Source organism: Ailuropoda melanoleuca, chromosome 5, assembly GCF_002007445.2.
Source record: "Ailuropoda melanoleuca isolate Jingjing chromosome 5, ASM200744v2, whole genome shotgun sequence".
In the NCBI taxonomy this organism is placed as follows: domain Eukaryota; kingdom Metazoa; phylum Chordata; class Mammalia; order Carnivora; family Ursidae; genus Ailuropoda; species Ailuropoda melanoleuca.
In genome coordinates this window covers 51,561,685-51,586,969 of record NC_048222.1, presented here as the reverse complement: position 1 = coordinate 51,586,969, position 25,285 = coordinate 51,561,685, and positions in this window count along the sequence as shown.

The window sequence follows — 25,285 nt, the reverse complement described above, 5'->3', positions numbered from 1 at the left end:
TAAAAAGTTAAAAATTGAGCTACCCTATGACCCAGCCGTTGCACTACTGGGTATTTACCTCAAAGATACAGGCGTAGTGAAGAGAAGGCCATATGCACCCCAGTGTTCATAGCAACATTGTCCACAATAGCCAAAGCGTGGAAGGAGCCGAGATGCCCTTCAACAGATGACTGGATTAAGAAGTTGTGGTCCATATATACAATGAAATATTACTCAGCTATCAGAAAGAACAAATTCTCAACATTTGCTGCAACATGGGCGGCACTGGAGGAGATAATGCTAAGTGAAATAAGTCAAGCAAAGAAAAACAATTATCATATGATTTCTCTCATCTATGGAACATAAGAACTAGGAAGATCAGTAGGGGAAGAAAGGGATAAAGAAAGGGGGGTAATCAGAAGGGGGAATGAAGCATGAGAGACTATGGACTATAAGAAACAAAATGAGGGCCTCAGAGGGGAGGGGGGTGGGGAATGGGATAGACTGGTGATGGGTAGTAAGGGGGGCACGTATAGCATGGTGCACTGGGTGTTATACGCAACTAATGAATCATCAAACTTTACATCAGAAACCGGGGATGTACTGTATGGTGACTAACATAATATAATAAAAATACATTAAAATAAATAAATTAAATTAAATAATCAATAAGTCTTAAAAAATAAAAATCAGTTATTATTTATCTTGAAAACATGTATGTAATGGGTTGTACCTACCTGACTATATAAGGAGGTGTGATTCCTTTCTGCCTGCAAATTCTTAGATTGCGTGTCATGTGCCACACATTCTGGTTTAGTGCTTATTCATTAATAAATGAATAATGAATGCTTATTCATTAATAAATATATTTTCTTTCTCTATTAACTTTGTGAAGAGGATTTCTGAGTTAAGAGAAGATTTTAATTATATTTGTCCAACAGGTACCAACCATTCTTTTCCTGATGGCTCACTGAAAATTAATCTACAGGGCACCTGGGTGGCTCAGTTGGTTGAGCACCCAACTTTGGATCTCAGGTCATGATCTCAGGGTCCTGGGATTGAGCCCCATGTAGGCTCTGCACTCAGCAGGGAGTCTGATGGGGATTCTCTCTCTTTCTCCCACTGCCCCTCCCCCATGCTCCCTCTCTCTCTCTTTCACTCTCTCTCTCTCAAATAAATAAATCTTTTAAAAAAGAAAAGAAAGAAAATTAATATACAGGCGTGCCTGGGTGGCTCAGTCCATTAAGCGTCTGCCTTCAGCTCAGGTCGTGATTCCAGGGTCCTGGGATAGAGCCCCATGTCAGGATTCTGCTAATCAGAGTCTCCTTGTCCCTCTCCCTCTGCCTCTCCCCCCCCCGCCCCCCGCTTGTGCACTCTCTCTCTCCAGTAAGTAATAAATAAAATCTTACCAAAAAAAGGAAAATTAATATACAAGCATACATTGTGGCAGAATGCAAAAGATCCTAAAAAAGTGTATGCCTATAGGGAAAGAGGTAAACTCACAATACAGTTAGTTTGAAGGTGTTACTTTATCCAATATCAGCAGCTGACATCTTCAATGCTGTAATTATTATTGTTGAACTCAAGTTTTTTAGACTATCTTTTTCTCCCCTTTGATTCTAAGTAAGTACAGGTCAGAACTGACCTTAAGTTGAGTTTCTGTCCTGAAAACAAGATTGTGTTCCATATAATAATGTTGAAATGACATCTGGAAGTTTTTCCAAATGGAAAAAAAATAGCTTTTCAGATATTTTTATTGGTATATGTGAATACTAAACATTTGCATTGTACATAACAGAAGGGTCATTGTATTCTACTGAAATTACCATCTTCTATAATAAAACATTTCATGAGAGGTCACTGAAACCACGGAAACCATTTAGCAGCATATTCTCTCCCACCAGCTTCTATGTATCGATAGTGATTGGCCTTTGACAGATATTTGCTGGTGTAAGCCATGTGTTTCCCCATGGAGTAAGGACTAACTGCCATATTGGAGACTGGCTAGGCATCACTCTCATACACAGACAACAGCAAAACAAAAATGTCCATGTGGTGATGCATATACAGGAAATCTTGGTGAGAGTTATGGAGGACTAAGCTACCTATGGCCAGTAACCAGTATGTTTTAGGAATACAGAGTTAAAAAAAATTTTAGAGATGTCATTACAATACTAAGATGAAGAATATGGATGACCCATGTCTCATTTCATAAGCCAACTTTCATTGTGAGTGAGTGATTAGAACACTGTGCTGAGAAAGACTCTAAGGTTGTATCATGAGCCTAGAAGCAGGGAGCAGCAGCCCATGAGTCATATATTTACTATTCCTCATAAAAAGACTCTGTTTGCACTTTGTGCTTTGGTTAGACCTACTGATAGAATATAGGCTGACCTGGTCCATAAAAGAGAGCCAGGAAATGACTGCAACCAGTTAGATGACATATCCTGACACAGGCTGTAGCAATGAGGGATGACTGGCAAGTTTTTGACCACAAGAATCCAACTCACTCAAAGCCCTAATTCATGAAGACTGGGCAGGAGACATCTGTTCAACAACTCACCCAAATTTCAGAACTGAAGGTCTTGTCTTAGAGGGTAAAAAACCACATAGGAATCAGTTAACCTCCAAGAAAACAAAGGAGAGTACTCAGTAGAGGCCTTGCTAGCCAGTGATCACCTGGGTCATTTTTGAAGAAGTAATAACTCTCCTCGCTGGTTGGTTTTTAATTTTTTCCTTCAAATCCCAATCTCTTTTATTTATGGAATCCTTGCCCTAGAAGGTGTCTTGGAACTCATGGAATACCACTCCCTAATTTTCCAGAAAAAGAAGAAAGGTGAAACACAAAAAGGTAAATTGTTTAAGGTTACATAGCTGTTAAGTGGAAAAGCCAGGTCTAAAAACCCTAGGGCCAGAAGATGTCAGTTCTCTTTTCATTTCATTATTCTGGGAGACTGACCCTGCCTACTTCACTCACTCAACCTCTTTTCTCAGGCAAACCCTCACTTCATGAAGGACCCCACCACTAGGGTCCTGTACTTAGACTTGGAGGTGTGTCTTAAATGGATAGATTTGAGCATAAGGACCTATGTGGCTCAGTCCCATGGGCTTCTTCTGATTCTTAAAAGAATTAGGTACAAATCATCCCCATAAAACTCTTTGTAGATACCCACAGTCCCATCAGAAGGTTGGATTAGGGTTCCACTCTGGGAAAAGACTCCATCCCACATGTCTAATGTAGGGCCAAACCCACAAACATTAAGTTCCCCCCATCTTCTCCATTCCTTGACACTTAGTTCACTAGATCCTCAACTGTAGTCCTTCATGGGTCCTCATATCCTATTCCTGACTATCCTTGAATACAAAGAAAATGTAGCATTCTTATTATCTGTTATGATTTCTAATTTCCTCTTAACTCTTAATGCGGCTGACCTAAATTAAACACTCTTGACATTTGCTCAAGTTTTTAAAGTCAAGATCTATGAAATGAAGTTTAACAGTCAACAATGGAAACCTGAAATAGGCTTACTTTTTCCCCAAGACTGAATGGAATGCTTTTGGACAGAGTTTATACTGTCCTTGGACCGATATTAGCTGCTTAGGAAGCTGAGGACTCTTGGGCCTTGTGTTCTTGTGCCCATTTCCAAATATTAGGATGAAAGAACAACTTCTAATCAGGCCATTCTTCTCTTTGGTCATATTCTGGGATCAGTGAACAAAGGGGTCATTTCATAAATCCTTTTTTTTTTCCATTTCATAGATCTTCTGATGTTTTACATTTGTAAAATATCTATTCTTTTCCAAGTTTATCTACAACACAATGCCATGGACCTTTCAGCATATTGCCCATTGATAGAACAATCCAGAACACAAGCATGAAAAGTTTGGTTAATATTTCATTATTACTTCTCAGTTTATGTTGCCAACTAAGACACCATGCGATTTCAGTGCATACAAAGACACCAATGACCACATAAATAATATCAGCAGTGGGAACTCTGCTGGGGGGTAAACATTTTTAAAATCTCATGACACATCATTCCATACAACAAAATTTTCTCCACCTCTGTTAGGACCTTCTCAGGGTGAGTGAGGTTCTCTCAGGGTCCTAACAGAGCCAGAATTAACAGCAAGATAGATTCTAGCATAAAATAAATCAAGACCCTGAGGGCCCTCACCAGGCTTCAGCATGACTGTGTCAGAACATCTTATCTTCTTAAGGTCACTTCTGCAAGGGAGCATTAGGGAGATGCAGCTGCAGGGACTGCAGTAAAGAATTACAACCAAACAGCTCTTCCACAGATGCTAACAGTCAGGGAGCTGAAAAACTTTGATCTTCTCATCTTTCAAGGTTGCTTTGAAATAAAGAGGCCAGGAAATATTCCAGAGATGAGGACAATATAAAAGTCTTTCTTTTGCCCTGACAGCGCATTAGTAAGAGCCCAGACTCCTATTTATTATTCCAAAATTAAGGGTTATACTGAGAGAAATAAATGATCATATACTTTTTGTGGATTATGTTAAGAAAAGAGCTCCAGAACCATCCTCTTTATGCCAGCGTAGTCCTGAGAAGCAGAAAATAAAGACTACCTAAAGTGAGTAAAATGAGAAAGCATCCACACAACAGAAATAACATCAGGGTGTTAATGGTAAGAGCCATTGACAGGCTGACAATTTAAAGTCCCAATAGTTGGAGGAAGAGCAAAGGAAGCAGAATACAGGCCCTGCCTCCTTGCATGGAGATCAAGCAGGCAAGAAATTGTCCAAAAAAAAAAAAAAAAGCATTATCAAGAATGAGTCCAAACAATGAGTTTTGCACGGAGGTCAGCAAAGCCACAGGCACAAAGACATAATGAAGGGATGCTACGAGCACCTTACAAGACTCACAAGAAAATGAAGTAGACTCACACTAGTCTGGCCTGGCCTGAGCCATGCTCCTCATCAGCTCTCTGTTTGAGAAGGTTATGACGGTAACAGTTAAATTCATCTTTGTATACATATCCAAAGTAAGTTATATCAGTTGAAATATTTAACTGTTTGAATCTATTAGCCACACACCTCCCCAAAGATGTATGATTGTTAATGTGGCTAATGGAAACCTATAGCTGTGGTCTCAGCAGCTCATGCTGGTACAGTTAAAGCCATCACAGGGAACCAGAATGCCTATTACTGGAAGCCCCTGAATGAAAGAACTTCTTTGCTCCAGGCAGGCCTGATTGGTGGAGTCGAAGATTACTCCCAACTTTACCTCAATCCTCCCCTCCCTCTGACACAGAAGTCAGCAAACCATGGTGGCATGTGAGCTAAATCCAGCCAGCTGACTGAGTTTTATAAATAAAGTTTTATAAGAACACAGCCACATCCATTTGTCTTCATACTGCCTGTGCCTCTTCTCTCACTATAATGGCAAAGTTGAGTAGTTGCAATTATCAGTACACCTTCTCCATTACTTGAATCCTTTCTCTTCCTTGTCTTCCCTTCTTCCCTTTTTAGGGCTATTATCCAGCCATAGTCTTAACTCCAGAACATGCCTGGATCCCCATCTAATCAGTCCACAACCCAGCTATCATTACTGGCTCATTCTAGTTTGCTTTGGAGTGTGGAGAATTTTTATTATTGTTGTTTTCATCTCACTGGATTTATTAAACACATTGCTTTGGGTAATAAGTTTGAAAAATACGGAGAACTCTTTTTAAAGAAAGTTAAAAACCTCCCCGTTCCTTCCATTCTACCTCTTGAAATAATCAGTGTTAATATTTCAATCCTTCCACACTTTTCTCTCGGAGTGGCTTTAAAAAAAAAAGTTATTATCACGGTAAGGTTGGGAGGATAACATACTTAATATTTAATATGCAGAGCACATTCACTTCACTCAAGAAACATTTTTGAATACCTTTATGTTTCAAACACTGTGCTAAGTGCTGAAAAAATCAACTTAAAATTCTCTAGGGCAGATACCTGAATATCAAACAATATCAGTTGTTTCTTTTTATGGAGCACTTAAAAAGCCCCAGCATGCTTAATAAAGTGATGACAATTTGATTGTACATGCAAGCTAGCCAAGCCGAGGATGGAAGACATTAGACATAAGGAGGACTAATGAATAGTTGGAGGCAACCCATTCTTCATATCTAAAAGGAAAATAAATTCAAAATTCAGGGTATAAAATTAACAAATTGGTAGTTATCTTCTTATATTCTTTGATAGTCATTAGTGATATTTAGCAATGGGTCTGGTTCTCTTCCTTCCAGTAGCTTAGTAGGATCATACTCTTCCACAACCTTCAAATTAGGTAGCACTGAGGCACTTTCATTGGAAGCAGGGAGATAGAGAAAAATTCAGTTAGCAGACCTACACTGGAATCAAGGCACAATGCAAACGAGGCCTTAATTAAGGCAGAAAAAGGGATGCTATAGTTGAGCATGTGGCTACTAGAGATTTTAAGATGACAGAATTCAGTGCTGATAGGATGAGACACTGAGTGAGACAAATGTCCAGTTTCTGGCCTGTGTAATTGGGTGACAGCGGATGATGTCATTCACTGAGAGGACAAATCGGGGCATAACTGGGCAGAAGAAAGACCCTGGTGAGTTTAATTTGAGACAAAATGTGTTTAAGGTGCCACATAGAGATGTATAGGTGTTGGATACACAGATCTGGAATGGTGGAAAGACATCTACAGTGAAAATATAGATTTGGGGTTCTTAGAGAACCAATAATAATTAAAGTCATAGGCTTGAAGTTCTTCCAAATAGACTCTAGAACAACACTGTCCAATATAAATTTCTGTGATGATAGAAATGTTCTCTATCTGCCCAGTCTAATACAGTAGCCATCAGACATGTGGGGCTATTGAGCACCTGAATGTGGTTGCTGCAAGTGAGGAACTGAATTTTAATTTTGTTAGCTTTGATTTACTTAAATTTAAATGGCCACAGGTAGATGTGTCCCCTTTGGACAACATAGTTATCAAGTAAAAAGATCAATAAGGGAAGATTGGAGTCTCAAGAAACATTAAAAATATACTCCATATCAGTATACATATATACATTCTATATATATGTGTGTGTTAAAATGGAATAGGTTTAAGTTTTGCTTCCAGCCAAGATGTAGTAACAGAAACCACATTTATCTTTCCAACTGAAACAACTAAAAAAGACAAAATACATAAAACAAAATTTTAAAAACTTTAGACCTCAGGCAGTGAAAGGACAATAATCCCTGAGAAATGAAACAGGTAGGGTGAGCTCTATGATTGCCCCAATTTATTGCTTGAAGAAAGTCTCCAGGCTGTGATACAAAAAGATGGAACATAGGCAGATCCTGGCTGACTTTCTTAGTTAATGAGACAGAGTTGGAAGGCTGGGAAGCCAAGGCACCTAAAATTCACAAAGCAGAACACCACAGATGACAGAGCTGCTAAGAAAAATGGAAACAGAGTCAGAGACAGAGAATAAAAATGCTCTGGAGATCTGCAGTGTCTGCCTTGAGTTTTAAGTAATCAGCACTTGCGTGTGAAGAAAACACCTGAGTCCAGGATAAAAAAACCAAAAGGATCAGGGAGAACAATCTTTTGGTCTCACACAGAACCAGAAATAGTTCCTGTTCCCACTAGCCAGAATGGGAAACCTCATGACACCCAGAGCACCAGATAGAGTGCTTGGAAAAGTCTGGCTTCAGTAGTTGGGGAAAAAAATTAGCCCTAGACCATACTTCTTAATCATGGGCAATCTTGCCTTCCAGGGCATTTGACAATGTCTGGAAACATTTTTGGTCATCACACTGGAGAGATGCTACTGGTATATAGAGACCAATGATACTGCTACACATACTACAATGCACAGAACAGCTCTCCAAATCAAAGAACTATCCAACCCAAAATGTGAATAGTGACAAGGTTAAGAAACCCTGCACTAGACTAAATGCTGCTCTCACCCTTACCTAACAAAACTTAAAAGTAGGACCTGAAGGGATTGCACTGTTTCTAATAACTTAACTGCATTCTACAACAAAGCTCAAGAATATTTATAGGAATACACAAATATCTAGTGCTACAATTTAAAATTCACAATGTCTGGTATCAAATCAAAGATTATCAATCAGGCAAGCAAGCAGGAAAATAGAATCCATAACAACAACAACAACAACAACAACACAACAACAGAAACCAATGGAGAAATGACATAGGTAATAAATTAGTAGATAAGGATATTAAAAGTTGTTATAACTGCATTTCATATGTTCAAGAAGCTAGAAGAAAGATTGAATGTGGTAAGTGAAGACATGGAAGATGTAAAATTGACCCAAACAGGATTCTAGAGATAAAAAGTATAATGTCCAAGATGAAAAATACACTACATGGGATTAACAGCAGATGAGCTATTGCAAAAGAAAATATTAGTGAACTTGAAGATAGAGCAATTGAGTATCCAAAATGAAATAAAGAAAGAAAACAAAAGAGAAAAAAATCAACAGAGCAGGGGGAGGAGTTAAGATGGCAGGGGAGTAGGGGGACCCTAAGTTTATCTCGTCCCTTAAATACAATTAGATAGTTATCAAATCATTCTGAACACCTGAGAAATCAATCAGAGATCTGAGAAAACAAATGCTGCAAATCTATAAGTAGAAAAGCGACCACCATTTGGAAGGCAGGCGGGGCAGACTTGAGTCTGGTGTGATACAGCTGAGGTGAGGAAGCCTGCCTAAGGAGTCTACTGCAAAGTATTATAAACAGAGTGCAAAATCAGAACTTTTAGAAGTCTGCTACAGTGGGGCATGTCCTGGGCTTAAAGGTGCTCAGGTAGTGAAGTGGGGCAGAATCCCAGGAGTGACAGCATGGCTTCAGGATCCCTGGGATCACAAGAAGAATGGGGAGACAAGAGTGATTGATTGCTTTTCTGTGTGGACTCACAGAAAAGTGGGGGGGGTGTAGAATTTTCAGCTACAGGGCTAGAGAGCAGGGCACAGCCATATTCACCCTGCCCATGGGTGTCAAAAGCCTTTAGGGAGTAAAACAGCTCCACATAGTAGAATCCAGAGCTGCTTACTCTGAGCCCTGCCTCTGTGCATGGGAGGTGCATTTGCACTAGGGCAAGTCCACCTGAGAATCAGCACAACAGGCCCCTCCCCCAGAAGACCAGCACAAACAACTTACTCACACCAGGTTTACTGATCATAGAGGGCTGAAAAGCTTCAGCTCTTAGGGAAAATAGTATATAGCATTCTCTGTATTTTTTATTCTTTAGTCTTTTAGTATTATTTTTTTCAGTTATTTTATTTTTCAATTCTTTTTTTATTCTTTTTTAATTTCAATTTTTATATATGTTATATATTTTTTATTTCTTGTTTCCTTTCATTGTATTACACACACACACACATATAAGTTTTTTTTTTCTCTCTTATTTTGGGATCTAGTTTTGTTGTTGTTTTTTAACAAGCAAACTAAAATATGCCCAGGATCTAGCTTGTTTGGTTTTGGTTTTGGTTTTTTGGTTTCCTTTTTTTCCTGATGTTTTCTCTCTCTCTCTCTCTTTCTTTCTTCTTTTGTTTTCTGGACAAAATGATGAGATGGAGAAATTCACCCCAAAAGAAAGAATAGGAGGTAGAACCCACTAACAGGGATTTAATCAGTATTAATATAAGTAAGATATCTGAACTAGAATTTAAAACAATGATAATAAAGATAATACCTGCGTTTGAAAAAATCATAGAAGACACTAGACAAGCCCTTACTGTAGAGACAAAAGAACTAAAATCTAGTCAGGCTAAAATTAAAAATGCTATTACTGAGATGCAGTCCCAATTGGAGGCTTTAAAAATAAGGATAAATGAGGCAGAAGAGAGAGTCAGTGATACAGAAGATAAAATGATGGAAAATAAGGAAGCTGAAAAGAAGATAGAAGGAAAACCACTGTCAAAGGGAGACTTAGAGAACTCAGCAATTACATAAAGAGAAATAATACCCAGAAAATAGGGGTCCCAGAAGATGAGGAGCAAGAGAGAGGGACAGAAAATTTATATTGAACAAATTATAGCTGAAAACTTCCCTAATCTGGGGAAGGAAACAGGTATTCAAGTCCCAGGAGGCACAGAGAACCCCCTCAAAGTCAATAAAAATAGGTCAACAACTCACATTATAATAGTGAAGCTTGCAAATTTCAAAGATAAAGAGAAAATCCTGAAAGCAGCTTGGGACAAGAAGTCCTTAACCTACAAGGATAGACACATAAGGCTGGCAGCAGAACTGGCAGGCCTGAAAAGACTGGCATGATATAGTCAGCATATTAAATGGAAAAATATGCAGCCAAGAATATTTTATCCAGCAAGGCTGTCATTCAGAATAGAAGCAGAAATAAAGAGTTTCCAGGACAAACAAAAAAATAAAGGAATTTGTGAACACTAAATGAGCCCAGCAAGAAATATTAAAGGGGATTCTTTGAGCAGAGAGAAAGCCCAAGAGTAACAAGGACAAGAAAGGAACATAGACAATCTACAGTAAGAGCAACTTTACAGGTAATACAATGGCACTAAATTCATATCTTTCAATAATTACTATGAATGTAATGGATTCAAAGCTCCAGTCAAAAGACATAGGGTAACAGAATGAATAATAAACAAGACCCATCAATATTCTGCCTAAAAGAGGCTCAATTTAGACCCAAAGGCAACTCCAAATTGAAAACGAGGGGATAGATAGCCACTTAACGTGCCAATGGACATCAAAAGAAATCTGGACTATATCAGACAAACTAGATTTTAAACCAAAGACCATAATAAGAGATGAGGTAGGACATGATATCATAATTAAAGGGTCTATCCTTTAAGATCTAAATATTGTAAATACTTATGCCCCTAACTTGGGAGCAGCCAAATACATAAACCAATTAATAACAAGATTAAAGAAATTCATTGATAATAATACAATAATAGCAGGGGACCTAACACCCCACTCACAGTAGTGGACAGATCATCTCAGCAGAAGATCAACAAAGAAACAAAAGCTTTGAATGGCACAACGGACCAGATGGACTTAACAGATATATTCAGAACGTTCCATCTCAAAGCAACAGAATATACATTCTTTTTGAGTGCAGATGGAACTTTCACCAGAATAGGTCACATACTGAGTCACAAATTACATCTCAACCAATACAGAAAGACTGAGATCATACCATATATATTTCCAGACCACAATGCTATGAAACTTGAAGTCAACCACAAGAAAAAACTTGGAAGGACCACAGATGCATGGAGGTTAAAGAACATCCTACTAAAGAATGAATGGGTCAACCAGGAAATTAAATAGAATTTAAAAAGTACATGGAAGCAAATGAGAATGAAAACATGACAGTTCAAAACATTTGGGATGCATCAAAGGTAGTCCTAAGAGGGAAGTATCTAGCAGTACAGGCCTTCCTCAAGAAACAAGAAACGTCTCAAATTCATAACCTAACCTTACACCCAAAGGAGCTGGAAAAAAGAACAGCAAATAAAGCCTAAAACAAGTGGGAGAAGAGAAATAATAAAGAGTAGAGCAGAAATCAATGATACAGAAAAAAAAGTAGAACAGATCAATGAAACTAGAGGCTGGTTCAGTGAACGAACTAGTAAGATTGACAAACCCCTAGCCAGACCTAGCAAAAAGAAGAAAGAAAGACCCAAATAAATAAAATCATGAATGAAAGAGGGGAGATCACAACCAACACCAAAATTTTACAAACAATTACAAAAGAATATTATGAAAAATTATATGCCAACAAATTAGGCAATCAGGAAGAAATGGATTAATTCCCAGAAACATATAAACTACCAAAACTGAAACAGGAAGAAATAGAAAACCTGAACAGACCCATATCCACTAAAGAAATTGAATCAGTAATCAAAAATCTCTTAATGAACAAGAGTCCAGGGCCAGATGACTTCCAAGGAGAATTCTACCAAATATTTAAAGAAGAATTAATACCTATTCTTCTGCAACTGTTCCAAAAAATATAAATGGAAGGAAAACTTCCAAATTCATTCTATGAGGCCAGCATTACCCTGATCCCAAAAACCAGACAAAGACCCCTCTAAAAAGAATTACAGACCAATATCCCTGATGAACATGGATGTAAAAATTTTCACCAAAATACTAGCCAATAGGATCCAACAGTACATTAAAAGGATTATTTACCACAACAAAGCGGACTTATTCCTGGGCTGCAAGGGTGGTTCAATATCTGCAAATCAATGGATGTGATACACTACATTAATAAAAGAAAGGAAAAGAACCATATGGTCCTCTCAATAGATGCAGAAAAAGCATTTCACAAAATACAGCATCTTTTCTTGATAAAAACCTTCTGCCACATAGGGATAGAGGGAATAAACCTCAATATTATAAAAGCCATATACAAAAGACCCACAACAAATATCATTCTCAATGGGGAAAAACTGAGAGCTCTTCCCCTAAGTTCAGGAACATGACAGAGATGTCCACTCTCACCACTGTTGTTCAACACAGTACTGTAGCCTCAGCAATCAGACAACAAGAAGAAATAAAATGTAGCCAAAATGGAAAAGAAGTCAAACTTTACTCTTTGCAGATGACATGATACTCTATGTAGAAAACCCAAAAGACCACCAAAAAATTGATAGAACTTACAGGAACTTAGCAAAGTCACAGGTTATAAAATCAATGCACAGAAGTCAGTTGCATTTCTATACACTAACAATGAGCCAGAAGCAAGAAAAATCAAGGAATTGATCCTATTTACAACTGCACCAAGAAGCACAACACAGCTAGGAATAAACCTAACCAAATAAGTAAAGGATCTGTACTCAGAAAATTACAGAACGCTTATGAAAGAAATTGAGAAAGACACAAAGAAATGGAAAAACATCCCATGCTCATAGATTGGCAGAACAAATATTGTTAAAATGTCTATGCTGCCCAGAGCAATCTACACATTCAATGCAATCCCTATCTAAATACTACCAGCACTTTTCACAGAGCTGGGACAAACAATCCTAAAATTTGTGTGGAACCAGAAAAGACCCCAAATAGCCAAAGTAATGATGAAAAAGAAAACCAAAGCTGGAGACATCATAATTCTGGACTTTAAGCTCTATTACAAAGCTGTAGTCATCAAGATAGTATGGTACTGACACAAAAACAGACACATAGATCAACGGAACAGAATAGAGAACCCAGAAATGGACCCTCAACTCTATGGTCAACTAACCTTTGACAAAGCAGGAAAGAATATCCAATGGAAAAAAGACAGTCTCTTCAACAAATGGTGTTGGGAAAATTGGACAGCCACAAGCAGAAGAATGAAACTGGACCATTTCCTTACACCATACGCAAAAATACACAAAATGGATGAAAGACCTAAATGTGTGACAGGAATCCATCAAAATCCTAGAGGAGAACACAGGCAGGAAACTTCGTGACCTCAGCCGCAGCAACTTCTTGCTAGACACGTCTCCAAAGGCAAGGGAAACAAAAGAAAAAATGAACTATTAGGACATTATCAGAATAAAAAGCTTTTGCACAGCAAAAGAAACAGTCAACAAAGCTAAAAGGCAATCTATGGAATGGAAGAAGGTATTTGCAAATGACTTATCAGATAAAGGGCTAGTATCCAAAATCTACAAAGAACTTACCAATTCTACACCCAAAAACCAAATAATCCAGTCAAGAAATGGGCAGAAGACATAAACACACATTTCTCAAAGAAGACATACAAATGGACAACAGAAACATGAAAAAATTCTCAACATCACTCAGCATCAGGGAAATATAAATCAAAACTGCAATGAGATACAACCTCACACCTTTCAGAATGGCTAAAATTCACTCAGGCAACAACAGATGTTGGGTGCAGAGAAAGGGAAACCCTCTTACACTGTGGTGGGAATGCAAACTTGTGCAGCCACTCTGGAAAACAGTATGGAGTTTCCTCGAAAAGTTAAAAATAGAGCTACCCTATGACCTAGCAATTGCACTAGTAGGTATTTATCCAAAGGATACAAACACAGTGATTTGAATGCGGCACCTGCACTCCAATGTTTATAGTAGCAATGTCCACAGGAGCCAACATATGGGAAAAGTCCAGAAATACATCAATAGGTGAATGGATAGAGATGTGGTATATATACACAATGGAATATTACTCAGCCATCAAAAAGAAAAATGTTGCCATTTGCAACGACATGGATAGAACTAGAGGGTTTTATGCTAAGCGAAATACGTCAGAGAAAAACAAATATTCACTTATGTGGAATTTAAGAAATAAAACAGATGAACATAAGGGAAGGAAAGAAAAAATAAAATAAGAGGAAAACAGAGAGGAAGGCAAACCATAAGAGATTCTTAAGTATAGGAAACAAACTGAGGGTTGCTGGAGGGGAGGAGGGTGGGGGCATGGGCAATTGGGTGATGGGCATTGAGGAGGGCACTTAATGTTATATACAACTGATAAATTACTAAATTCTTCATCTGAAACTAATAATACAGTATATGTTAACTCAATTGAATTTAAATTAAAAAATTAAAAAGAAAAAATCAACAGAGCATCAGTGAGCTGTGGAACTCAAGTAGCCTAATATACATGTAATTGGGGCTCCCTGAAGGATAGAAGAGGGAGGGGTGGATGGAAAAATATTTGAAGAAATAAAGGACAAAAATTTTCCATGTTTGATGGAAAGCTATAAACCTACAGATCCAAGAAGTTTAATAAATTATGAAATCATGATATGAAGAAATGCAGTTGTTGCTAAGTTTTAATAGAAGCCCCAAGACTGTGGATGCTAGCTTCACTTGCCAACCTATATGCCATGAGTTGAATTATGTCCCCCCCAAAAAATATATTGGAGTCCTAACACTCAGTACCTATGAATATGAACTTACTTGGAAATAAAGAGTTTCAGATATATTCAGGTCATGATAAAGTCATACTGTTAGGATCGGCCCTAATCCAATATGACTGGTGTTCTTATAAAAAGATAAAACAGAAACATAGAGACCCACTGGAGGATGCCATGTGATGACAGAAGCAGAGATTGGAGTGATACATCTATAAGCCAAGAAAGTCCAAGCGTTGCTGGCAACACCAGAAACAGAGAAAGTCAGGGAACAGTCTCTTCCCTAGAGCTTTCAGAGAGGACACAGACCTGCTAACACCTTGATTTTGGAATTCAGAATTCCAAAACTATGAGAGAATAAGTTTCTGGTGGTTTAAGCCACACAGTTTATAGTAAGTGTTCATGGCAGCCCTAGGAAATTTATATACCATCTATGCAGAACCTGTACAGAATCAGCTAAAATTCAGCCCAACTCTCACCTCTGCCTTGAAGGCATAAAAATGTTGAAATTGGAAAGTGCAGAATTTTTCCAATGTGTTCTGAGTCTCACTCCTACCTTTCCTAACTTGATAAATGTATTAATGCAGAGTGAGACTGCCTTTGTGCCCTAGATGACATATAATCTCTCACCTGTCACCTGCACAACCAGCCCAAAACCCATGAAGCTAGACTACTAGGGCATTGGATCAAAATGACAAGGAGTTAATATTTCTAGGAAGACTTTCACTTCTTCTAGGCTCCTAGAAACATTGCCCTCAAGCACAAGAGAAGGACTTAGCTGATGAAATTCCTAGGAGAAGTGTCAGTCACTCAAGGAAAATGAAATTGTTTGTCAGGCAGCACTGCTGTAACCAGATGCAGTATTTAGAGGATCACAGAAGGAGAGTGGACCCAGTTGGCCTCTGGCTGCCCTCTGAATACATTGTAATTCACACTGGGCTGTGCAGAGTGTTTTACAGCACAAAGACCCTTTAATTCTCAAAGGGAATTCAGTCAGACTCTGAGCAGTATGGTGACAAAGGCTTGGTGAACAGAGCACAGGCAGGAGGAGATACAGAAAGGTGGAGGGAGGGAGGTGAAGGAGGGAGGTTTATGCATCCCTGACAGCAACTTGGTTGTCTTAATTAGCTGCTTTTGCCCATGAATCTCTTATTCCACAGTGAGGCATGCATCACTCAGCTCCTCTGTATGTATGCTGTAATGTGAGTGGTATGTGTGTGGGTGTATGTGTATGGTATGTGGTGTATGGTGTGTGTGTGGTGGTGATGTAAGGTATGTATTTGTGTGTGTGGTATTGTGTGTGGTGTATGCAAAGGGGGGAGCATGTGGTAGATACATGGTGTGGTGGGGTCTGCTGGGGCAGGGGGAAGGGGGAAGGGGAGATGTGACTGAATGCCTGGCTCCAGGCTTCGTTAGGCTCAGGTGCAGCAGAACAAGCCTGGCTATGTAGCTGCAGCATAAGCAGGGACTTGGAGTTGATCCACAGTTTAGACTATTTTTAGCAATGATGAGCCGTGACTTTGCACTCTTCCGTAATATAATTGATGGCAACACGATCCCATTGGGAACAACAACTACAGCTAAGGACTCTTTGCTTTCCATCTAATAGTCCTTTTAAATGAATCATGAAACATTTCAAGACTTCTGAAACATTTCAAACAAACAGATTTTCCAAAATTTGAGAGACAAATAGAAACGTGATTCAATATATCAACACTAACTCTGTATTGGAACTTTTAACCAGTCCCTCCAGTCACTTCAAAATCTGTAAAATAAGTAAACAAATGCTAACCTATTGCAAAATCATGATTAGTGTTTGCCGAGTCAATAAAGAAATGAAAATGGTGACATAATTGGTATTAATTAATTAGCCTCTAGGCCCATTGTAAAGCTACTGGACAAGTAGCTATTAAATAACATAAATTAATTAAATAATATTAGTGTCCTTTTATAAAGGGATGCTGTATCACAAATATCATAAGAATTCATATCAAGACTACTAAGAGATAATAGTTGCCCTAGCAACTTTGGCTATTTCCTATTCAGAAATGTAAAAGGAAGATCACAGGTAAGTTCAGGAATTCCTTGAATACCAAATGTGATGAAAAAGCAAGTCAGTACTTCAATTCCATGAATGATTAGGAAATGCCTATGTGAATTACAGATTAATCATGAAGAATGAAAGAGACCTAGAGCTCAAAACTTTCATTTTATTTTTTTTAAGATTTATTTATTAATTTGAGAGAGAGTCTTAAGCAGACTCCATGCCGAGCACAGAGCCTTGACATGGAGCTCAATTTCAAGACCCTGAGATCACACCCTGTGCTGAAACCAAGCATCGGTCGCTTAACCAACAGCACCACCCAGGCGCCCCAATAGTTTCATTTTAAAAGCAAGGAAACAGATTGCCTGAAAGACTAAATGACTTGCCCAAGACCCAAGATCACATCCAATGTAAGTAGCCTCTCTTGAATTAATACGAATCTTCTGACTTCTGTCCAATGTTCTTTACATCTTCCAAACTATCTTGGTACTCTTTATGCCTGACCCTACAGAATGTGCAGGCTTTAGAAAATGCTTTGCCAGTAGAATTGGACAGTAACCACTTCCTGTTCCTAATAGTCCTCCGTGCTGGAACCCTCCCACTCAAGGACAAACTGATGAACTGGTGAGCTCTGAAAGCCCCAGCAAAAAGAGGAAATTGACTCTGGGTGAAGAAAACCTAAGTGTATAAATGAGAACTAAGGGGGAAACTAATTTAATCTCATTTTTATTTTAAACATTTATTGATCTAGGCACTATGAATACTGAGTTGAATGGGACACTGTACCTGTTTTTAAAGATCTTAATTAAGTGATAGTTAAATGTAGTAGAGCTATACCAGAGATAGGTAATAAGTCCTAATCTGAGATTTCCTTCGACTTAGCATAGAAGCTGATCTTCAAAAAAGAGGTAGGTGTAATCAAAGGGTACAATCAACAGAGTGAAAAGCAACTATAGAACAGGAAAAAATATTTGCAATTATACAACTGAGAAAAGATTAATATTCACAACTTATAAAGAACTCCTACAGGTGCACCTGGGTTAAGTGTCTGACTCCTGACTTTGGCTCAGGTCATGATCTCCCAGCCATGAAATCAGCCCTGTGTCAGGCTCCACTGTCATCAGGGAGTCTACTTGAGATTCTCTCTCTCCCTCCTTCTGCCCCCTCCCCCTGCTCTCTCTCTCTCAAATAAATAAATCTTTAAAATAAGAACTGCACCTCAGCAATAACAAATAAACCTATTGAAAAGGGGAAAGGACTTGAACAGACGTTTTTCCCAAGATGATATACAAGTGGCCAACAAGCTTATGAAAAGATGTTCAACATCACTAATCATTACAACAATACAAATCAATACCACAATAATGTCACCTCACACCCATTAGGATGGCTATTATCAAAAAAAATAATAATAAATGTTGGTAAGGATGTGGGGAAATTGGAGCCCTTGTGCACTGTTGGTGGGAGTATAAAACAATGCAGCCACTACGGAACGCAGTGTGGAGTTTCCCCAAAAAATTAAAAGCAGAGTTACCATATGATCCAGCAATCCCACTTCTGCATATTTACCCAGAGGAATTGAAATCAGGATCTCAAAAAAATATTTGCACACCCATATTCATAGTCTCTTTATTCACAATAACCAAAAAAATGGAAGCAACCCAAGGGTACATTGACAAATAAATCAATAAATAAAATGTTGCATATACATACAATGGAATATTATTCAGTCTTCAAAAGGAAGTAAATCCTGTCACATGCTACAACATGGCTGAACACTGAGGATAAATGCAAAGTGAAGTCAGTCAGTCACAAAAAGACAAATACTGTATGATTCCAATTATATGTGATATCTAAGTTAGTCATATTCATACAACCAGGGTGTTAGGGGCTGGGGAGAGGGAAAACTTGGGGATTGTTTAATGGGCATAGTTTTAGTTTTGCGAGATGAAAACATTCTGAAGATCTGTTGCACAGTAATGTGAATATATGTAATGCCATTGAACTGTACACTTAAAAATGGTTAAGATGGTAAATTTTATATATATTTTTATCACTATTCTTTTAAAAAGAGGCATATGTAAATCTCTCAGAAGTAACAATCTCTCCATATTATCTCACCTTATATCACAAAACAAAGTTGATGTATAAATTGAGAGGCCTGGCCTCAAGAAGAAAGTTGCTAATCTGACCTCATATTGCTAGGACATGAGCACTGGGAAAGGACCTAGTCCCTGATGAGGTTGGGAAAGGCTTCTCATGGGTGGGCCAGAAAAGGGAATGAGTGACTTATATGGGGGAAAAAGGATACTACTGATGAACAGAGACCAATCAGCAGAGTCCAGGCCAGGAAAGAGGTGCATATTGTGCCAGCAATAGCATATTAGCAGAATGCTCAAGAGGAAAATCTTTTCTCATCAATGTCCACAGACCAAAAGGAACATTGGATAATTGCTACCATAGAACTGTGGGATCCTATAATTTGTCTATTAGAAGAGACATCATTTTTTTCTGATTTCTTTTGCTTTTATACAACTTCCTTCTGAAGCATTGTGGCTTACAAGTGGTAGAATAAATGTCAGCTCTGGGCAATGGCCAATGAAGGAGAAAGAACATTGTCTCTAGAGTCTGAGTCCGGTTGTACCACCTCCTAGCCAAGTAATTCAAGCAAGTGACTTAAACTTTCTGAGACTCAGTATACACACCAGAAAAATGGGAAGAGTAAAAACAATTCAAAGGGATGTCACAAAGATGACAAGAAAAAATATAGATAAAATTCCTAGCACAGTGGCTGCACACTTTGGAAAGTGATGCTCTGGATAAATTAGGCATAGAAACATTAAGAAGCCCTATGCCACATGATCACATCCCAGTATCATCTTTCCAGTATATATATGAAAGCATGCCTGTGTAGGTCAGCACCATCCTAATCTCTTCCATCCACCTTATAGAAACTCTCTGGCTTTCCCACAAATCAGTCAATGACTGATTCTCCTAAAAATAAGAGAAGGAAGGAGAAAGGCAGTGAGAAGGGCACAACCACCAAACCAGCACCATCACATCCATATTTTAATAGAAAACGTTTACATAATAGGCAGCTTAAGTTTTATTATGTCCCTGCTTAAAAACCTCTTGTGGTTTCTGATGTGTATGCTCAAGTGTTTAGGGGAAACAGTAAACAGATTGATGGATAAATAAAAGAATAAATGCGTTTAGATATGTAATTATATAAGCCAGTTGCTCCTTTTAAAATTCTTTCAATTTTTCTCTACGGTTGAAAATTTTTGTAACAAAATGTTGAAGGAAATAATTATCCATGGTTTAACATGGCAGTTTAAGCACAGAAGATACCTAATACATGTTTGTTGTATAAAACCACAAGTGGGTGATAAATACTTTGACAAATGACAATTTCCAGTGATAGAAATAGCACAAATCTCAACAGGATTTAAATAAAATACAAGACCTGAGAAAAATGGTCTTTTTCTCAGATGTAATGAATGTATAATACAAGACCTAAGGAAAATAACCTCTAATTCTTTTTCCAAATTTTGTCAATATTCATTACGAATGAATTTGCCTTTTACCTGTCCTCTGGAAAGCCATTTTCTAAACACACAAGAGTCCACAAGGATGTACTACAGAGCTGTTATGTGTTTATGTCAAGTCTAATCTCATACTCAGCAGTAGTTGACTAACCAGGATACAGGGATGCACTCGGTATAAATTCTAGTCTCAACTCTGCTACCAATTTTGATAAGGTATTCATCAAGTTACTCATCACAACTTACTTTGGGCCCCACAATCACCAAACAGGAGTTATGCCAAGTATACGAGATAGTGCCTCTGAAATTTCTTACTTAATATGGCCGCCAGGCCTCCTGTAAGGTATTACCCATATGTTTACCCAATAAGACACAAATGTGGGGATGACCATCAATAACTCTAAACACCGTACAGCAATTTAGAGTCCACAAAGTATTTTTCATGTACCTTATTCCTTAAAGCACATAACGTTGCTCTTAAGTAATGTCTCCCTTTTACAGATGGGTAAAGTGAGGAGAAACAGAATAAAATTTATTCAAGGTCATTATTGAAGTCAAGGACCAAGCCCAGGCTTTCTCATTCTGAATCTTGCTCTGATTTCACTGCATTGTCATCCATCCCACTCCTTAAGCCATCAGGCTCTCCCACGAGATATGGTTCTCATTTTAAACTGAAGTGACCTCCCCAGGCTACAAATTTAGGGCCTCTTATGACCTCTGTACCCCGTTCCTGGCTGCCATTTTTACCCCATAGTAAAGGAAGTATGAATGTCACTGAATCAAGAAATTTTTCTTCCCTTTGCTGAGGATACCCTGTCATTCATCTTCCCCATATGTCCAACTCAGCACAGGAAGAGTTTTAAGAGCCAGTTTTAATGTAAACAGATTTGACTGCACTCTAAGACCTCCTTCTAGTTTAAAAAAAAAATGCAGGTAGGTATCTCCACCATGCAAAAGGCATTTGGCTGCAGCTAAGATGGATCTTGAACATACATCCTCATAAAATATATCAAAGGATAGAACTTTCCAAAGGCTACATGAGTGCAAAGTGATGCCCACAAACTTCAAATAAATAAAAACGCAACACTTCGGAAGAAATAAATAATATGTGAAATAGGAAAGATATGCCATAGGAATTGCCAAATAGATTGAAATGAAAGGGAAGGAAATCAGGAGGGTGGAAGTGAGAAGGAAGTACATGCCTGGTGTTGTGTCTGTCTTATCTCATTTAATCCTCACAATAACTTAACCAGGTAGTTATTATTATTCCAAGTTACAACTGAAGAAATTGAGGCACAGAGTCATTAGAGTACATGTCCAGGGATAACCATTAAATGAGTTGGGATTCAAACCCAGATCTGTCTGAATCCAATGATCATTTTACCACTGAGGACTAGGAGAGGAAGAAAGAGGTGTCAGGAGATGTCAGGCCCCTTCTTTTAGAAAAAGTCCACACTAGTCTATTTTTAAACAGTTGTTTTTGAAGTTTTTATTTATTTATTTATTTACTTATTTATTTGAGAGAGAGAGAGAGAGAGAGCAGGTGTGCATGAAGCGGGGAGCTGAGGGACAGAGGGAGAGGGAAAGGAAATCTCAAGCAGACTCTGCAGTGAGTGTGGAGTCTGATGTGGGTCTCGATTCCAGGACCTGAGGTCATGACCTGAGCTGAAATCTAGAGTCTGATGCTTCACCAACTGAGCCACCCAGCACCACCACCACCCGCCCAGCTTCTGAAACACCATCACGCTCACTGATAAGGCGGTCCAGTATCTCCCCAGCTGAGATCATTTGAGTCTACTCTAGCATTAGTAAAGGAATTCAGTGGCAAATGCTCAGTGTTATCTGTCAGTCACATGCCTCATTTCCTGGCAAGGAGTAGGTCATCTTTTTTTTTTTTTAAAGATTTTATTTATTTATTTGACAGAGAGAGAGACAGCCAGCGAGACAGGGAACACAAGCAGGGGGAGTGGGAGAGGAAGAAGCAGGCTCCCAGCAGAGGTGCCCAATATGGGGCTCGATCCCAGGACCCTGGGATCACACCCTGAGCCAAAGGCAGATGCCCAATGACTGAGCCACCCAGGCACCCCAAGGAGTAGGTCATCTTAGCTGCCTCTGTCACAGTGTGTCAAGGAGAAAGCAATAAGCCATTTAGGTCAGACTCCATGGATCATTCTATGAGCCGAATCCCAATGTTCACTTTACCTAGGAGTGGAAATCCCAGGAAAACTGATTTGTGCTACCGAAGTTCATACTAGTCAGATTTGCTCCAGTGAGAGAGAAAGTGTCCAAGCTGCCAGAATTTCCAAACCCTGGGTCATCCAAGAGACTTATAATGAGCTGGGGCTGGACGAAATGTTATTTGTCTCTATCCAGGATTTTCCACCTACAGGACACCAAGCATTCTTTGCATCCATTTACACTTTAGGTTTCTTGGTAGATTTCTTTTGAAATCTGCTGCTGGAAAAGAAAATTTGTTTTTAAAAATCTATTTATTCTAAATCTTTAATCTTAACCACGGACACTGTACTTCGACACAGGAGAGGGTTTGCTCAAGGTCACCCTAAGGGTCAGGAAGGGTAGGGCTACACTGCTCTAACAAGAGCTCCAAAAATCTCAGTGGCTTAGCTCAGCAAAGGTGTATTTCTTTCTCACACTACACATGTGTCTTTCTGACATATCTCTCCATAATCCCTCAGAGACTCAGAATGAAGAGGCTCCATCTTAGTACATGCTTATGTGATTACCAAAACAAGAAAATAAAAGATGGCATCAGGCACTAGCAAGTTGATTCTTCTACACACAAGTGATATTATGTCTTTTCCACTCACATTTCATTGCCCAAGGAAGTCACAGTCCATGTCTGATTTTAAGAGGCTATAAAAGTGCTATGCTGGTACCCAGCCAACACGAAGAGAACAATCTTTGTAATAGCTCTAAGGACAATCAGAGTCACATAGCTGGTTAAGTACTAAGCCAAAACTAGAACATTGTTTATGAGTTTTTCTACTTCCCTATCCTTCAAGGCCTAGATCAAGTTCTACCTTTTACACAAAGCTATCCCTGACTATGCTGGCCCACTTTGCTCTCTCCCTTTACTCTGCTATTCTGATTCTTTAAATTCTATCTAGGTACATTGGTAGCTGTCCTCCACTAAAACCCAATACCTTCCCTCCTTTAAGACTAGGGAATATTTATGAGGTAAACATATTTGTGCCTGAACACACACATACACTCTTACATGTAATTTTTAAGAAGACGCTCCTTTAATGAGGGATCCTAAAGTCTCCAAAAATGGTGCTAGAAAGAGAAAGGTCCCTCTCTCTGGAGTGATTAGAATACTAGACAGGGAGAATTTAAGTTAAGAAGACATAGGCCCAAGCTTAAGAAGGGACAGTAAAAACTGAGCCATGAAACACATTTTGAAGCAATGTTTGGTAGACTGGATATTATTTAGTGTGTTTTGCTTTGTTTTGTTCTAAAATCAGCATTCATTCCCATTTCATTCCTATGTTCCCCCCTGTATCATGGGGCTGGTATCTAGAACTACCAGGTGCATATTCCCTTGCCTGCAGAGGGATGGATATGTTTTACATTCTTCCAGGGAGATGCTTTCACAGGAGATTTGAAAGGTGTAAAGGAAGCAGTGGCCATTTTCTTCTTCCTCCAGCACCAAATTCATGGGACCAAATTCATGGGCTTTGCACAAATAAGTTTTTCAACAGCCTCTGCCTTCCCCTGCCATTCACTCAACTTAGGATGTGAAGAAGTTGTGAAGTCAGCAGCAATCTCCTATAGCTTTCTGCCTCAGAGGTGACAGACTCTGACTCTGGACTATGGGAGTATGGCAAAATTGAAAACTGATGGCTGATCCCCTGAATTTCACTCCTCCAGGTTTCCCAGTGATTTATAAGCCTCTGAATACTTGCATAAATTTTCCTGACTGAGCTCCAACTGAAACAAAATTTATCTTTTTAAATCATTTACTTCTGATTGTAAAGTAATACATGAATTGTAAGAAATAAATTTAAAGCAACAATAATCCATCACTCAGATGGTGTATTGATATACATGTATTGATATATTTTATTCAATTCTCTTTCCTATACAACACTGTTTTTGTCCTAATTCATGAAGATTTCAATATACATATGATACCAACATCCTAGCCTTTCAATTCCTAGAACTCCTCTCCACAAATGACCTTGTCCTCCACTTTATCTCAGCCACTCACTCCCTTGGCCATGTCCATATTGACCTTGTCTTTACCAATATTTGCAACCCCTCTATTAACTAATTTTCGTGCATCTTACTCCCTGACCAACTTCTTCCTTTCTGGCTCATACCCTCTGGTAGCCAGACTCCATCAATACTGAGAGCCCTTATAAGATCCCCCAATTCATTGGTCCTGCCAATTTATTCTCTCTCATCCACTGATATCTCCTCTTCCCTCCTTACCCAGCATATTCTGTGGTAAATAATTATAATCAATTCACTCCCTTGTATGCCCTCATCTCCCTTAACCCTCTCTTACTTCATCACATTGGCTGTGCCAAAATCACAACACTCATTAAATACAACTTGCTGCCTATACTACGCCTGCCCCCTGTGCAGCCGAATATGACTGAAGAAAAACATACAATCTATAACTGATCTTACTTCGAATCTGTAAGTATGAACCTCAGATAGGCTCTTAATGTTGTCCAACAGTCATACTTTATTTTCTTAGTCACTCTTTCATAAACCTAGATGATTATTTCATACCTCCTCCTCTCTTCTCAGCCTCTAAACCCTATACCCCTAATCATCATTTTCAACCAATGACCTTGATGCCTACTTGAGGATTAAGAAAATTCTCAATGCTTTATCTACC